This window comes from Schistocerca serialis, unplaced genomic scaffold, assembly GCF_023864345.2.
Source record: "Schistocerca serialis cubense isolate TAMUIC-IGC-003099 unplaced genomic scaffold, iqSchSeri2.2 HiC_scaffold_119, whole genome shotgun sequence".
Lineage (NCBI taxonomy): Eukaryota > Metazoa > Arthropoda > Insecta > Orthoptera > Acrididae > Schistocerca > Schistocerca serialis.
The window spans coordinates 80,001-87,500 of record NW_026047392.1 but is presented as its reverse complement, the minus strand read 5'-3'; the positions used below and the strand labels follow the sequence as shown (position 1 = coordinate 87,500).

Below are 7,500 nucleotides of genomic sequence, written 5' to 3'. Positions count from 1 at the left end.
TCTCAAACTTTAAATGGGTGAGATCTCCGGCTTGCTTGATATGCTGAAGCCGCGAGCAAACGACTCGGATCGGAGTGCCAAGTGGGCCACTTTTGGTAAGCAGAACTGGCGCTGTGGGATGAACCAAACGCCGAGTTAAGGCGCCCGAATCGACGCTCATGGGAAACCATGAAAGGCGTTGGTTGCTTAAGACAGCAGGACGGTGGCCATGGAAGTCGGAATCCGCTAAGGAGTGTGTAACAACTCACCTGCCGAAGCAACTAGCCCTGAAAATGGATGGCGCTGAAGCGTCGTGCCTATACTCGGCCGTCAGTCTGGCAGTCATGGCCGGTCCTTGCGGCCGGCCGCGAAGCCCTGACGAGTAGGAGGGTCGCGGCGGTGGGCGCAGAAGGGTCTGGGCGTGAGCCTGCCTGGAGCCGCCGTCGGTGCAGATCTTGGTGGTAGTAGCAAATACTCCAGCGAGGCCCTGGAGGGCTGACGCGGAGAAGGGTTTCGTGTGAACAGCCGTTGCACACGAGTCAGTCGATCCTAAGCCCTAGGAGAAATCCGATGTTGATGGGGGCCGTCATAGCATGATGCGCTTTGTGCTGGCCCCCGTTGGGCGAAAGGGAATCCGGTTCCTATTCCGGAACCCGGCAGCGGAACCGATACAAGTCGGGCCCCTCTTTTAGAGATGCTCGTCGGGGTAACCCAAAAGGACCCGGAGACGCCGTCGGGAGATCGGGGAAGAGTTTTCTTTTCTGCATGAGCGTTCGAGTTCCCTGGAATCCTCTAGCAGGGAGATAGGGTTTGGAACGCGAAGAGCACCGCAGTTGCGGCGGTGTCCCGATCTTCCCCTCGGACCTTGAAAATCCGGGAGAGGGCCACGTGGAGGTGTCGCGCCGGTTCGTACCCATATCCGCAGCAGGTCTCCAAGGTGAAGAGCCTCTAGTCGATAGAATAATGTAGGTAAGGGAAGTCGGCAAATTGGATCCGTAACTTCGGGATAAGGATTGGCTCTGAGGATCGGGGCGTGTCGGGCTTGGTCGGGAAGTGGGTCAGCGCTAACGTGCCGGGCCTGGGCGAGGTGAGTGCCGTAGGGGTGCCGGTAAGTGCGGGCGTTTAGCGCGGGCGTGGTCTGCTCTCGCCGTTGGTCGGCCTCGTGCTGGCCGGCGGTGCAGGATGCGCGCGCCTGCGCGGCGTTCGCGCCCCGGTGCTTCAACCTGCGTGCAGGATCCGAGCTCGGTCCCGTGCCTTGGCCTCCCACGGATCTTCCTTGCTGCGAGGCCGCGTCCGCCTTAGCGTGCTCCTCCGGGGGCGCGCGGGTGCGCGGATTCTCTTCGGCCGCCATTCAACGATCAACTCAGAACTGGCACGGACTGGGGGAATCCGACTGTCTAATTAAAACAAAGCATTGCGATGGCCCTAGCGGGTGTTGACGCAATGTGATTTCTGCCCAGTGCTCTGAATGTCAACGTGAAGAAATTCAAGCAAGCGCGGGTAAACGGCGGGAGTAACTATGACTCTCTTAAGGTAGCCAAATGCCTCGTCATCTAATTAGTGACGCGCATGAATGGATTAACGAGATTCCCGCTGTCCCTATCTACTATCTTACGAAGGCCGTTATGCTGTCTAACCAGTGGTGGAGTCCACCAATACTGGTAGAAGACGGGCGGCTAAATGTCCGATCTCTCAACCTTCCCGTGGTGTAAGATGTGAGTAGCCGGGCAACCGGTGAAACCAATGAGAGAAGGGCGACTCCCGTGCGGGGTGCAGGCGAAGACGCAGAGGGACTGGGCAACCGGCCTCTCCAAGCCGAGTCTCGCACTCCGCTCGCCGTGGGCGCTAAGGTGTCGGACACTTGTGTCTAGTATCCTTGCTCACTGGCGAATGGCACTTGCTCGCTTCTGCGGCGCTTGCTGTGCTCCGGCTCCGGCCGGGGTGCGGCGGGCGCCGCTTTTGCGTTGGCGGCGCTTGCTGTGCTCTTGGCTCCGGCCGGGGTGCGGTGGGCGCCGCTTTTGCTTTGGCGGCGCCTGCTGTGCTCTTGGCCTTGGCCGGGGTGTGGCGGGTGCCGCTTTTGCGTTGGCGGCGCTTGCTGTGCTCTGGCTCCGGCCGGGGCGCGGCGGGCGCCGCTTTGGCTGTGGCGGCGCTTGCTGTGCTCTTGGCTCCGGCCGGGGTGCGGCGGGCGCCGCTTTTGCGTTGGCGGCGTCTGCTGCGCTCTTGGCTCCGGCCGGGGTGCGGTGGGCGCCGCTTTCACGTTGGCGGCGCTTGCCGTGCTCTTGGCCTTGGCCGGGGTGCGGCGGGCGCCGCTTTTGCGTTAGCGGCGCTTGCTGCGCCCCGGCTCCGGCCGGGGTGTGGCGGGCGCCGCTTTCCCGTAAGGACATTTCGTAATGCATCAGCCATGCTGCGTATGTCTCCTGCAGAGGCTGCAAACCTGTCGGGCGCAAGTCTGAATGGTATAGTGTCTCTCTGCGAGGACGTGCCTCCGTCTCTGCCTGTGTGCGCTACGGAGTTTCACGCCTCACCGTCAGGAACGAAGTATTACCGCGCTCGACTTATCGGACGTGGGATGCATCGCTCCAAGACACAAGTGCCACGGGAGTTAACTCCCGACATGGAGGTTGTCACGCCCTTCGTGCGCCTCCACCTACTGCGAGCGCTTGTAGGTGTCGGACTCGAGAGTCTAGTATCCAAGCTCGTACGTAGGATGTGCGCGTGGCAGCGACGCGTGTCGACAGCTGTTGGCACGCGGCAGTTGCCTTATGCGCATGGTGGTGCGTCCTGCGCGGCTCGCTGGTGGTGGGCTCTCGCTGCGGCGCCGGCCTCGCACATGCTCCGCCCGGCAAATGTCGGACGGCGGTGCGGTTGGCCGGGGTAGCTGCGGGGCTCGTCCGCCGGCTGGGCTGCGCACGGGTGCGCTGCCGTGTCGGATGCGCTGCGCTAGGCCGGGTCGGCTGGGCGGTGCGCGCGCTGCTGGCTGGCGCGGGATGGGCGGTCGGTCTCTGACTGGCGGTCTTCTCTCGCGGCCACGCTGGCGGCGGGCGCTGGCCCTGCTGCGCCCGGCTCGGCAGGCCACGTCCGGACAACTAAGCGGCGCCGGCCGGCCATACGCAATGTTGGCTGTGGTTGGCGCAGGCGGTTGGCGCAATAAGCACAGTGGGGAGTTCTGGCGGTCATCGTTCCTGCTGAAACTAAGTCTCTCACTGCAGAGAACCTAATGTGGAAGCAGGCCGATGTCCACGCGCGGGGAAGGGCGCCTGACTGCGAAGCGCTCTCTGGCCTTCAGAGAATGCAACGCGGACGACGTCTCGGCCTCGATCGGAGGATTCCTTGGTGGACAACTGCGAAGGGGAGACCGGCAACGGTCACCACAACGCGGAAGTCACCAGGAGCTGCCACAGGAGGATGCTCCTGAGTGGTCTAAGACCACGACCACAGGGACGGAGGCTAATGCAGTCGCCGTACGGGCTCGGCAAACCCGGGGTGCCCTAGCCCGGAGCTGGCAAGCGCTACCAGCGACGGCCGTAAACTGAGATACGCACTTCAACGACTGCTGTGAGGCGCGCAGTGGAACGTCGTGCGTGTTTTGGACCGGTGTCTTGGCTTAACCGCCTGGGCAAGAGAAGGACAATCTCTATAATCACCCCTCACCCTCTGCGTTAGCTGGCGGCTATGGGGCGCAAGGCTGTTGAGTTGTGAACAGTCATGAGTCAGCCACCTCAGAGGACCGGCCGACCCTCTGTTGTATAAGGCTTACCCAGGTGTGCGGGGCGACGCCTGGATGGACAACATAGATCCCTAGCTGTTCGTGGGAACCACATGGACTCTTTCAAACAACTTTGTCCCGACGGAACTGGTGGGCCGTCGCGGAGTCAACACACCAACCATTCGGGGAGCGAGTCGGACACCTCGTGTACTGACGAACTCCCAAAACAAGGGCAGTCGGAGGTCCCTAGACCACAAGACCATGACCCCGCGCTTAGTGCGCCAGAATTGGAGTTCCGGACACCCCGTGTGCGGAGCGCTAAGACTGCCGCTAGCGAGACGCTGTCACGGACGCTTGCTGACACGAGTGAAAGTGACAGTGAGAAAGACCGCAAGGCAAAGCTGAGGAAGCAGAGGAAACACCTGCGAAAAGTGCTTCGGCAAAGATCGCAGAGTGCTGACGCTGCAACCGAGCTAATGCCGCCACCCCGCCAGCCGGCGCCAAGAACGGCGCCCAAGGAGGGAGATAAGCCGGAACCGGCGCAGGTAGCCGGGCGCGAGCCCAGCGGCCCAGTCGGGGATGGCGATACGGGGAAGTCCGAACCGAAGGCGAAGACGAAGGCCTCACGGCCGACGACGCCGCCGGCGGGAAAGACTGCGGGCGGGCCAAAGCTGGCGCAGGTAGCTGGGCAGAAGCCCGGCGGCCCAGTCGGTGCTGGCACGTCCACCCAGACTCGCCCGGCGGGAGAGACGGAGGCCACACGGCCGAAGACTCAACCGCCGGAAACGGTGAAAAGTGCGCGGAAACTGGCGCAGGTAGCCGGGCAGCAGCCCAGCGGCCCAGTCAGTGAAAGTGCCTGCAGTAGCCGCGCCTCTACGCCAATGTCGGGAACCGAAGGGCGCAAGCCCGGGACTCGACAGAAGAAGAGGCGGAAGAAGAACAAGCAGCCGGACTCGGCGCAGGTAGCCGGGCAAGAGCCCAGCGGCCCAGTCGAGGACGGCAAGTCCCCATACAAGGCAAGCCCCAGCGATCTTGCGACCATACAGCTTATCGCGACGCGGCTCGAGGACGTCCTTGAACTCGTAGACGACTCTCTAAAACCGGGGCAACTGGTGGAGGAGAAAAATCTAAGTGACCTCAAGAGACAACTGAGAGCAAAGTTGTTTGACTGGGCTATGGCGCAGTCGGCCCTCACAGGAAGGGTGGACGCCTTGGAGGAGGAGCTGGCGAGGACGAAAGCGGTGCCCCCGGCGCCGCCAAAGACCTTTGCACAAGTTGCCGCCGCTCTACCCTCGACAGAACGGAAAACGCAGGCGATGATAACAAGAGCCCAGACTGAGAAGGCTACGCTCTTCATCAAGTCAAAGGCAAACGAAAGCGGAGCAGAAGTGAGAAAAAAGTTCACCTCCCTGGTCAAGCCAGAAGTGGATGGTGTGAAGTTCTCACGGGTCACCACAAACGGCCCGACGCTCATCGTTGACGTGGCGTCTGAGACTGATCGTCAAAAACTTCTCGCCAATAACAAACTGACAGAAGCTTTGAAATGCGAACTGCCGAAGAAGCTCAATCCGCAGATAATCATATATCATGTACCTTGCGTCATGAAGAATGAAACTGTGGTTGAGCTAACTAGAAAGCAAAACGACCTTGGGGGACTTTCGGAAACACAATTCCGCCAGGAGTTTAAGCCGAAGTTCCGGACTGGACCAAAGGGCAAACAAACATCACATCTCGTGGTGGAAGTAAGCCCCAAACTCAGAGTTGCCATTCTTAGGCAGAAAAGACTGTACATGGGCTTCGAGTCCATGCCAGTTGATGACTACCTAGACTTGGCTGTCTGCACGCGGTGCCAAGATGTAAACCACTCGGCAAGGTTCTGCAAGCAGGACCCGAGTATAATAACATGCGGGCACTGTGGCGAAAACGGCCACATGAGGAAGGATTGTCGAAAAGCGGGGAACCAACCGGTCTGCATTCCGTGCAAAAAGCGAAATCGCAATTGCGTAACGCCAGGAAAAGAGTGTGAATTTTACAAAATCCTCACACAACGTAAAATCCAGCGGACAGACTATGGGAGACAAGACCTCTCGTCAACCGTCTCCTTACCGGCTGCCGCCTCACCTGTTGCCGACCGGACTGTGAAACATCACAATGCCCGTGTCGGTTAAAATAGGACAGCTGAACTGCGCGCGATCGCAAGCGGTGATGCGCGAGGTGCGACGCCGAGCGGAGGAGGAGTCTTTAGACATTTTATGTCTACAGGAGCCATACTCTAAAGACGGAAAGATCCTGTACATGCCGAATACAGCTCAGATCCTGGCAGGGGGAGAGCACCCTATGGCAGCAATCGTTGTGCTAAATCGATCTCTGAGAGCAGTGAAAGTGGCGCACCTTAGCAACAGATGCATGGTGTTAGCCGAAATAAACACTGGCGATTTCACCTTTTTCGTGCTGAACATGTACTTTCAGTACAGGCATAGAGAAAGGCCGTATATTGACCAGTTAAAAGAGGCGGTTGGGTTCTATCGCAATGACTTGCTCATTTGCACAATGGACGCAAACGCCATGTCACCCCTATGGCACAGTGACATCACGCCTCTCGGCGCGCGACGCGCCGCTAGGCGAGGTGAGAGACTCGCTGAAGCAATTCTCGAGCTCGGACTAGAAGTGTTGAACCGACCAAACTTCCCACCAACTTTTGAAGGTCGCCGGGGAGCGACCTCAAACATAGATGTGACACTCAAGAGTGCACACGTACATCTCCGGGCGGAGAATTGGAAGGTATGGCGGGGAACGACACTAAGTGATCACAATCTGATCACTTTCACTGTAGCCTATGATGGGGAGCCTCCTCCACAAGACCAGGTGAACGGCATCGTCAAGTACAACTGGCGCAAGGCTGATTGGGATCGACTAAGAGGAAATCTAGTGATACCGAATTGGCCAATGGATCGCGTTGTGGACGTGGATAAAGCTGCAGAGGATCTGACGAGGGCTATACAGACAGCAGCAACGGGCGCAGTCCCGTTAGCCCATACAGGGAAAACGCCTAAAGCGCCTTGGAACCCTGAGCTGCAACGTCTCCGACGCGAATGCAGAAGGGCGCGGCGGCAATACCAGCGCAGCATAGGCGATCACATGCGTGAGGCCACGCTTGCGCGGTACAGGCGGGCCAAGGCGGTGTTTAAGCGGACGCTGCACACGGTACGGATTGAGAGTTGGCAGTCTTTCGTTCGTGACAGTCTGGCGGCTGACCCCTGGGGAACGCCGTACAGAATTGCCGCATCGAAAGTTCGGTCACCGACGGTCCTGTCAACCCTAAGGAAGAATGATGGCAGCCACACCAGGGACTGGCAGGAGTCAGCCGAGCTACTCATGAGCACCTTGTTGCCAGATGATAGTAGCGAAGATGAGAATGAGGAACAGGGGAATATGAGGAGACAACTCAATGAGGCGTATGCCAATGAGACGCCAGTTGCTCCATTCACTGAACGTGAAGTTACCATAGCCATTCTCGAATTGCGCCGAAAGAAGGCGACGGGACAAGATGGTCTCGCTGCAGAGGCTCTTCAAGCCTTATGCGCGGAGATCTGCCCTTACCTGACAAACCTCTACAACGAGTGTTTGCGACAGGGACGGGTACCAGAGTCGTGGAAGACTGCTGAAGTGGTTATACTGCGAAAGGGTGATGACAAGGATCCAGAAGTGCCGAAATCGTACCGACCAATCTGTCTCTTGAACTCCATGGCCAAGCTCCAGGAGAAGCTCCTATGCCTCCGGCTAGAGCAACACCGGGAGCTTAGGGGACGAAGTCC

At 59.3% G+C, this 7,500-nt stretch overlaps 1 pseudogene; it reads left to right on the top strand.

The window, feature by feature from the left end:
- The window catches only part of LOC126434550 (large subunit ribosomal RNA), a 2,992-nt pseudogene extending 1,372 nt beyond the window's left edge, over positions 1-1,620 (top strand).
- The last annotated feature ends 5,880 nt before the right edge of the window (positions 1,621-7,500 follow it).